Source organism: Rhyacophila brunnea, unplaced genomic scaffold (assembly GCF_057557595.1).
Source record: "Rhyacophila brunnea isolate RB1 unplaced genomic scaffold, BYU_Rbru_1.0 scaffold_9, whole genome shotgun sequence".
Classification (NCBI taxonomy): Eukaryota; Metazoa; Arthropoda; class Insecta; order Trichoptera; family Rhyacophilidae; genus Rhyacophila; species Rhyacophila brunnea.
Window position 1 is genome coordinate 21,535,383 of NW_028233361.1, and position 9,384 is coordinate 21,544,766.

Below are 9,384 nucleotides of genomic sequence, written 5' to 3' on the forward strand. Positions count from 1 at the left end.
ATTGCGATATATTACCCGATCAATATATTTAATATTATATAAGTTGCCTAATTGTTTATTATCGTAATCGTTTTTTTTTTGCATAAAAATATAGCCGCCAGCTACCGACCAAGTTATATTGTCCAATGTATACATTGATAGAAACAACATTAAATTGAAGTATTGTTTATACCTATACGCTTTATTAACGTCAGCTAATGTGGGATGTTATAAAATTACAATACCTAATGGTCGAGCTCGACTAAAATTTGCTTCCACATCCTGACCATAGGTACGTGCTATATTTACTATATTGTATTATAAAACTTAGCATCTAGTCCAAAAACCCGCTGGACCGTGAACATCAAGAAATATAAGGAAGCATTTGGTAGTGCCTACTGATATTATATAGTGAGATTATTAACTTCATTAATGATAGCCTGGTTAGTGCTCCGCGTAGAATCGCTTCACTAACTTATTTCATATGGATAAACAGGTTACATGTAAATTGTACGTAAAACATTTCACCGTGGCACAGCTCGCCGTAAGCTTTCTTATCGAAAAGAGATAACCGTATACTATTCGGTCTCCAATTTTATTAAATTCAATATGAACATTAATTCGATTTTCATAGCTGATTTTGGCAAAATTCATGAATTTAAGAATGGAAGCGTAACCTAATCTTACCTAATAAATAATCCAGTATATCGGCTATTTTCAAAATTCGTTTGCTCTTGGCTTCTTGTAAAGTGTAAACCGACAAGAACCGTTTTTATTTGGACATGAATTTTATGTCAGTACTGTACGACCCAAAGAGGTTGGACGATCTTTAATATACGGTCATATATTTCCGATACAACATTTCACGCTGAAGTGTGATACGGCGAACTGCATACGTACAAGTTTCCGGACACGGGCCAAACATATTGTTAGAAAACAGTACATCATAGCCTCCACATGGGGTGGTGGATGTGGGCTAACAGGGCGCTAGCCTGAGGGGCGGCATTATCATCGTGTTATTGGCTTCTGTGATTTATCGCTATTCATACACACTCTTATTTTTGCCGATGGGCAACACATGCTTGTTTTGATACATAAAGAAATTGATTAAAATTTTGTAAGTAAATTTTATTTAAAATTATGTGTAATCTAGAAATTTTACCTACTCATTTACTATTATTATTTTTAAATTTATATTATCTAGATAATTTTTAAATTCATACAGTTTTTAATAAAATCAATAGTAAAAAAATATATACCTAGTTTCGTGACGTATTATATGTTTTTTAATGTTTTTGATTATTGTGTATTGATATTTAACCACTTTTAAATTGGTTAATCTTTCATGCTGAAAAAGCATGGTAATTGTAAGCTGTTTAACCTAGACGGGATATTGTAAGTTTTGGTTGAGAAATTGTATAAATAATCTTGTATGAGAAAACTGGTGATGACTCTTTCTTGATCTAGGGCTAGGGTTACCGTTTCAGAATCTGGCGGCCTTACAGTACATACCTACATCAATATGAATATGATTTAGCAGTTACAATAATTGCGGCCGGTGCTGGTATAACTTGTAACCCTCATGCAGTGGCGTATTAATATACGGATATAGTGGATACCCATTTAATAATGACACGACTATCATTAATGGTTCTTATAGAAAAAAAACCATGTTGATGACAATCAGCCGATTGATCAGTATCGACGTCGCTTTATGTCTGGCGTTTGCCGACCCTAGGGAATACCGCAATGAATAATATGTACATATTTATAATTTCATTAATTAATATGGTATTGTTTTTACAGAGCCATGCACAGTAGCGGCGTGTACCGTAGCATGTCCGATGATTACCACAATACCAATGTGCTCCGGTCTTCTTTGTGTCTGCGTACCAGCTGCCGGAAAATAAAATGCTACTCAAACAATCATAAAACTTTGGTTCGAGTAGAATCATACAAATTATAGTCTTTTTATAATGTGGCTAATAATATAAGTAAATATAACTAATATTCTGTAACAATAAATGTAAAATAAAAATATATGTCAGTATTTAAAAAGTGTTTAATATTCTCACCCTACACATATTCTAAAAAGAACACCACATTATTCAGGTGGTGACTTTTTTACTAGTATAATCACCGCATAAAAAACGCACAAAAAACTCTAACCTTTGTATAATTCATATATACATACTAACTGTAAGTACATAATATTATTTGACAACGACTTCCTTGGAAAAAATTCCATTGAGGTAATATTCCCAATTTGATTTTTTTATTATACGTCTTATTCTATGGCTGTTCGTGCACTGATATTATTTTTTAATTAGGTATCTGCCTAAAGATATTAATTGACATTGCCAATTCTCCTTGGTAACAATATTATAATATCCCACATTTGGTTCCACACTAGGTACTGATTCATTTTGGAAATAATGAAACAAATTAAAATATTTTTTTTTAGAAATAACCTTATATTACTTTAAACAACGTTAAAAGCACAATTAAAATGTGATCAATATATATTATTTACCTATTTATATCATCATTATCGTTATCAACCTGAATCAATCCACTGCCGGATAAAGGCCTCCCCAACCTGATTCTACTCCTCTCGTTCCAATAAATTGCTATATTTATCAAAATTTGTGATATTATACACCTACCCATTTATATTATCATTATCATCATTAACCTGAATCAATTCACAGCTGGATGAAGGCCTTTCTAAACTGATTTCATTCCTGTCGGTCCAATGAATTACAATACTTTTATCATAATTGGTGATTTTACATACCTATTTATAGCATCATTAGCTTTGATCAATCCAATACTAGGCAAAGTCCCGACCAAGATAATTATATTCGTCTCAGAAAATGTGTTGCTTCATTCATACGTCATCTTATTGTCATATTATTTAAATCTAAAAAAATATGGTTCAAATTTGATTTGTTTATATTATTTTATGGCTGCAAACAGTTTTCTTTATAGACAATGAAACAAAATAATGCATTAATTTATTTATTACCTAATTCTATTACCTAAAGGGGACACACGGGAATTCACGTTAAATTTGATCGTAGTTTTTTATAATCAAATTCATTGCTTTATATTCGAATGATTCAGACATAAAATTTATCTTATTTAAATTAAAGTGATTTAACGAATTAATATTAATTTATATACCTACACATAAATTGTATCAAAATATCGGTGGTAACAATTGGCGGTTGTCAGGTGTTCTGTTATATTTATAGCATCGTTATCATCATCACCTTGGATCAATCCAATACTAGACGAAGTCCTGACCAACCTAATCATAGTCCTCTCAGATCTATGTATTGCTTCATTCATCGACACTTGTCTTGTTTCAATGTGAACGACCAACATCGGGAAACGTCGTCTTATTATCATATTATTTAAGTCTAAAAAAATATTGTTAATTATTTGATTTTTTTATATTATTTTATGGGTGCAAGTAGTTATTTTTTATAGACAATGAAATAAAATAATGCTTTAATTTATCTTCTACCTTAACCTATTACCTGTGTCCCCTGGATGGAAATTCACGTTAAATTGGGTTGCAGTTTATGATAATCACATTTATTTACTTATTTATATTCGATTGAGATATAAAATTTATCATATTTAAATGCACGTGATTTAACAAAATATTTATATACCTACACACAAATTGTATCAAAATATCGGTGGCTAGAAAAACATACAGGTGAGGGGCAGAAGATGTACCTATCGAATGATACCTCATAAGCTGTCGTAAGTATGGACTCTTGACCTCTGCTGACTCAATTCGTCGGGTCTTTTGTTGAACTCTATCTCGATTCTCGATGTCTTCTTATATAATTGAAGTACAATCGGTATGGCGCCGTCTCAGCATTGTTGACTCGCTGATGACAAAAAAGACAATCGGATTTAAGTAGACACTGGATCTTCAATCGCTTTTACGAGCTCTTGAATTCCGAATAAATTCAAATAACACGATTGTTGGTGAGCTTTTATTGGATTGGATCTGAGCCGAAACCCACTAAGAGAACATCACTGATATTTAGGTAACTGGCAAGCCGTTAATACTTGCTCGCAAGTACTGCCTCCAGCACTAGATCACATACCGAATTATATTAAAGATGATCGTAATGCATCTGCAAAAGATTTTTAAAACTTCAATTCAATAAAATTTATTGTTAATTTTCATTTGAAATGATCAAAATGTACTCGTACCTATTTAAAAACAAAATTATTTATTATTTTCTGAAATTAAAAAAAAATACTAAACTTGTCGGATGCATAGTAAAAGATAATATATTTATCTGGTCATGTAAGTAAAACCTCTATTTCTACAGGCAATACAGTTTGATTTGCTTAAATGTGTTCTTTTTGAGGATATTATTTTGATTTCTTTTATTGTGTTAACTGTCAATTAATGGTAGAAATGAATCGTATTATTGATTTAATTTATTAATTTATTTATTTGAAAAAGACACGTTGAGTACATAACAAATTATTAATTCAGGACGTTCACAACATGACATTTAGAATAAAAAGAAAGCAAAAGCTCTGTTCAGAAAATCAGAAAAAACAAGGTGGAGGAAAAAAAAAGAAAGCGAAAATAGTTTTATACAAAAGAAATAAAATAAAAAAACAACAATAATTCAAAAAATACAAATTAAACAATAAAATAGAATTTAAAAAACAGTATAATGGATCGCCAAAAATATCTACATCTCTAGGAAGTGCATTGACCAGCCGCACAGTCATCGCTATTGGTGCCTGGTGAGCCTGACATGAGGAAACAGCTTTCACCCAAAATAGGTCATGGCTGCGACCACGCATGTAATTGACGGGTGCGTAAAAATTTAAATTTTCTAGAATATCGGGATTGAAAACGATACCACGTGAGAGCAGGAAAAAATGCTTTAAGAGCAGAAGTGACCTACAAGCTTCAAGAAAATGAAAGGCGAGCATGCCTTGAAGAAAGTTAGTCTGAAAAGATTCGTTTGAGAAGGTGTCAAAAGGAAAATAATTATAAACTTTAAAATAGAGATGACGAAGAAATTTTTTTTGAACACGCTCTAAAACAAGCTTATAGGAAACCTCATAAGGACTCCAGATGATGGAGCCATACTCAAGAATACTCCGTACTGACGACACACAGTGTACGTAAAACAGTTGGATTCTTGAATGACTTGGCTTGTCTCATGACGAATCCTAGAAGCTTGCTCGCACGCAATGCCGTAGAAGTGATGTGCGAGCGAATTTAATAACACGCAAAATATTGTTTAGTACTTATTCCACTTTTAATAAATAAATATGGATCGGTTTCGTTCGCCTCAGAGGGACGTCTTCAACTGAATAATATTTATCAAAACAAATTCAAAAAGCGACACAAATAATCTAGATTTACATTGAATTATCTGTCCGTAAGTGGTAATATTATTTATGTATTGTTTATTTTTTATTTTAAATTTTATAAATGAATTATTAATCAAATGTACTGTGGTATTAAATAATATTAATTAATCATAAATATTTATTTTGTGACATATTGAAATGTTATTTTAAGAGCTTATTGCTTGTTATGTTAATAATTTCGAATAATATTTTGTTTAGTACCTATCCTTAATGGTGTAGTATGAAATATTAATATCCAATTTCATTATGTTATTTTAATTTAATTGTTGTTGACAATAGACAAAGTGTTATTGGATGGATAGTTCAATATATTCGTGAATTATTTGTATCGCCTTTTGAATTTGTTTTGATAAATAGGTACCTGTTTTATAAATATTATTCAGTTGAATTTATCTCTCTGGGGCAGACGAAACTGGCCCAGATTTATTTATTAAAAGTGGAATAAATACTTTAAAAAAAATTGAGGTTTATTAAATAAGAAAAGGGAAAAATAGGGAAAGACCAATTAATAAAACACTTTTCAATTACAGAGATATTTTTTATTTGACATTATCTATTGTTACATTATTTTAAGTATATTACAAGAGTAGTTGAATGATTCCACTGGAACAAAAATTTTGGTATTGTTGAATTTTCTTTTCATGCAGTTACTGACACGTGCATAGAGTGCCTACACATATTCCCCGCAGCACTGCTACGGCGCAGTCTATTGTGCACTTCGCCGGTACACACATAACTGTAAAAAAGATTAAGCTGTTTAATTAAATTATGAAATTATTTACGTAGGGAGACGCATAAAGGCCAATAAATGGGGACGATATCGGCCAAAAAAACACTAGCCTATGTATAACAAGACTATTCTTTTCAGATATTTGTTAACCAAAACTTTTAATAAACAAAAATCTGAAGCCTCCATCTTGTATAATATTATATACAATGTATTCCAGTAAACTAGTTTATTTAAGGTACTACTATCAAACGATGTTTCGATAAAGTACAACACCGGTTTCTTAAGCACGTCAATTTTAAGCCTACTTTTATGATTTATATCAGGGTTTCCCAAACTATGTTCCGCCGAACCTGAATAGGTGTTCCGCGACAATTTGGAAAGGTTTTATACACTTAAATGTAATGACGATTCCTGGGTTCGGAATCCATTTTCCGTGACAGCTAAACCATTAGGCTTAAGCGCAAGTGACTATGAAAATCTTATTGATTTTATTAGTGACTCTGATTTGAAGATCAGTCTTTAAATGATTTCTGGGCGAGTTTGTCAGAAGAGTATGTACCCCAATTTTTCAAAGCAAGCTATTATTGTTTTCATGGCCCCCACGAGGGGGGGGGCTGACATGGCTTTGGCCTGGGGGCACGGGCTCTGGGTGGGCCCGGCATGGCGGGTTGATTAGATAAGTAAGATAAACACACATCAGAAATTTGCTTTAATAGTTTTAAAAAAAAACTCGCCTGTGGCACTATTATACTTCATGACTATCAACATTTGTTGATTTTAAATTATATAATTGAACAATGTAATTTTTGGTTATTGCGTATTGATACTCGACAACTCCATGATGAAAATAGATGTATTAAAAATAGAAAAAACCAGTTAATAATACACTGAATAAGGGCCATTAATTTGAGCTGTAACAAAATTTGAAAAATGTTAATTTGATGTGTCACACTGCCTTTAACATTAGAGATAGGAAAGGGGGCCGCCAAGGGCCATGATTGTTTTACTTCCGTTTACTACCTATTTATCGAAAGCGGGATTTTCTATTTATGCTGTAACGAAGTCAAAGTGCAGGAACAGGCTCGACGCCACACCAGATATTAGAATGCAACTTACCAATATTGTGCCTGATATCAAGAAGATATGCAATTCAAGGACTCAAAATTATCAAAGTCATTACCTAAGTGCTTTATTTATTCATATTTGTATGTTTATATTATTATAGTTGTATATTTATAAGTATGTAATTACTAAATAAATAATGTTTTTTAATAACATTTTTTTAACTTTAACTAGTAGGAATCAATCTAAAAAATAAGTTAAGTGTTCCGTTAAAATTTCCGGGTTTGCGAAGTGTTCCATTGCAGAAAAAGTTTGGGAAACCCTGATTTATATAATGACAAAAACGACGAAGCTAATTCTATTTCAACCACTGCATCATTCATGTTACCGATTTTGGAAAGTCGACGTTATCGTTCTGATCAGTATTTTCTTTACAAAAATATCAATGGTTTTGTTGACTCGCCAAACCTACTCGAAAGCGTGGGTTTCCACTGTCCATCAAGATTTACGCGAAACCAAGCTTTGTACCACGTTAGTCGTAGTGATTCAAATAATGCACAAAACTCCTTTATGCGGCACTCTTTGTATAATGGATATTAAGCATATTTAAAATGTATGTATATTATATAATATAACTTTTTTTGTCTATAATTATTCCTCATTTTTCATATGTAATTTCGTTAGGTATATTTATGCTCTTCTTAATTTCACTTTTTTTATTTTTGTTAGGCTTAACTATATTACAATTTATACTTGGAAACTTTGTTGGTTGCAATATAATTTCACTATACTCTTTTAAATATATTTTTTAATTCAAAATGTGACTGTTTGTTTCCTTAATAAATAAATAAAATATAATATAATCTACCTACTAATAACAGTAACTCCCTATCATAAAATATGATATTATGTATTGCGTTTGATGAAATCTTTTTCTATTAAATAACTATTTTCTTATTTCAATTTAACAGATATTCACTACCTTACTGATAAAAATATATAAAAATAGGGTAAGTAGTGTAACATTATGTAATCACAGCAGTTTTGTTCAACCTTTTCTATAGAGGTTTTTGTAATTTTTTTTTTCATCATAATTTAAAAAAAAATACATTTCATTTCTACAATTCCAGGATCTAGAAAAATAAAATTTTATTATAAAATATAGACAATCCATGTTGCCATAATTTATTGCATTAGAAAGATAAATAACTTTGTATTACATTAATACAAATTCAAACAATTCGATACAAAAAGAAGAGCAATACAATATTGTACTTTACAAATATAATATATTTACATAATAATTAGCAGATTTAATTAAATATGGTAGAAACCTAACCTAATATGCTTTGGTGGTGTCAATTGAGAGGTCAATATTCGAAAGAAATCAATAGAAAATCGCTCCGGATTACGATATATTATTTTTACCTCTATGAAGAAGAGTATCATACTATATACCTACCTATAGTATGCAGGCGGTGTTTTATAAATTCTTAAAATAGGGTAATAACGCATTCGATGTACTTCCACGTATTTACTCTGTATACTGCCTTTTCTAATACAGCATAATATTTCTTTGTTTTTTTTATAGTGTTTTAATATTATTTGTTTGCTTTTAAATGTCATAATATTGTGAACTTCTTATATTTATAATTTAGAATGTTCACTATTAAGAAAATAAACAAATTTGAATTTAAAAGCAGTAGGTACTAGACGCTGTGGCACCATTTATATGGTGCTAACATTTTTGTATTCAATTCTGAATTTAAAAAATTCATCAACTGGTGGTAATACGTCATGATGGCGATTTTAAGAAAAAAAGTCTTACCCCACTGTCGTGAAAAGTGAAATAATGTATTGTAATACTACCTATATAATTAGTATAAAAAAACTTACCAACTTGTACTGGTACGGGTACCGTTTTGTCGCAAGTCGGTGCAGCGGAAACAGAGCAAACTGCTGCCATGAAGACTAAAGTGAAGACAAATACGAATTTCATTTTTATAAAGACAGAAAAGCTAATGTTCAACTTACTAATACTTCAAACTACCAAGAGACTGTGTAAAAATATTTCAATACAACGAGCTTTTATAGTTTGAAACTCTACTCGTGCTTCTCAATCGGTGAGTATATTTACTTTTGTTACCTTACAAAGTGGATTTTTTTCATACTATTTTCCCTCT

General features: G+C 30.9%; 1 long non-coding RNA gene across 1 annotated transcript in view; it reads left to right on the forward strand.

Annotated features, from left to right (window-relative positions):
* Positions 1-2,246, forward strand: part of LOC147063386 (uncharacterized) — a 55,264-nt gene extending 53,018 nt beyond the window's left edge. Inside the window, exon 4 of the long non-coding RNA XR_015072072.1 lies at positions 1,786-2,246. This is a non-coding gene — a long non-coding RNA (uncharacterized LOC147063386). The remainder of the gene's footprint in view (positions 1-1,785) is intronic.
* The last annotated feature ends 7,138 nt before the right edge of the window (positions 2,247-9,384 follow it).